This window comes from Octopus bimaculoides, chromosome 9 (assembly GCF_001194135.2).
Source record: "Octopus bimaculoides isolate UCB-OBI-ISO-001 chromosome 9, ASM119413v2, whole genome shotgun sequence".
NCBI classification, from domain to species: Eukaryota; Metazoa; Mollusca; class Cephalopoda; order Octopoda; family Octopodidae; genus Octopus; species Octopus bimaculoides.
In genome coordinates, this window is record NC_068989.1 from 24,042,351 (window position 1) to 24,043,372 (window position 1,022).

At 31.6% G+C, this 1,022-nt stretch overlaps 1 protein-coding gene across 2 annotated transcripts in view; it reads left to right on the forward strand.

The window, feature by feature from the left end:
- Positions 1-1,022, forward strand: part of LOC106882058 (uncharacterized) — a 60,880-nt gene that overhangs the window by 31,968 nt on the left and 27,890 nt on the right. The window lies entirely within an intron of this gene.

Consider the following 1,022-nt stretch of genomic DNA (forward strand, 5'->3'; position numbering starts at 1 on the left):
AGAGAGAGAGAGAGAGAAACGAACATGAGACCTATCTAAGACTCACTCTATCTATAATGCTTCAACTGAGAAAATGTAGTGCATGAAATTACTTCCTAAATTTTAAAGAGGATGAACTGAAACAAATCATTTCATTACTACAGTGAGGATGTGAACTCTACCTCTTTTAGTAGCACGACAGTGTAGCTAGCTTTTTAAATCACAACTAAGCAAGTTTATACACCTCTCCTCCCGACGAATGTTCTGACAAGAACTACACATCTAACAGTTCCAGAATAATCTGATAGTACTTCACCCTATGACGCGGTGTGTCTCAACTATTTTTTACTTATGGATTCCTATTTTACTCAGATGGATTCTCCAAGCCATTCAATATCTAAAAAAATCCTGTTATAATTTTATAATTAAATTTTAGGAATTGTATAAAAATAATTATTAAAAATATTTTATTTATTGTAGATGGGCAACCAATTTATTGCAGATAAATTTTAACAAAATCTTAAATGGGCTCCTAACGGCCATATAGATCCCGGTTGAGATCCACTATTATTGCAGGTTCATCCGTCCTCATGAGAAGTTTTTGATTTTTGCCCTATTGTCTTTCTCGGAATTGTCCCACAAAATTTACCTTGTACGGGTTCCAGATTCATAGTTAACGACCCCACAATGTAACAGGTTGTACTATATTGTATAAAACAAGTATCACTTAAAACACATTTCCTACATACTGCGTTTAATCACCTCTATTAATTAATTCAATAAAGAAATAACGATATTCATACCATCTAGAAAAATAAATATGCTATAAAAACCTGGATCGGATTGATTTTATTATTGCTATCTATTTGAAAATATAGCCACGAAACGCGCGTAGTCTACTTAATACCATTTACTATTTATTGTTTTATGTACTTTATTGAGTTTTAGAATAAGGTTTTTATAGTATATTTATTTTTCTATGGTATGAATATCGTTTTTTCTTTATTGAATTAATAGAGGTTTCTCTCTCTCTCTCTCTCTCT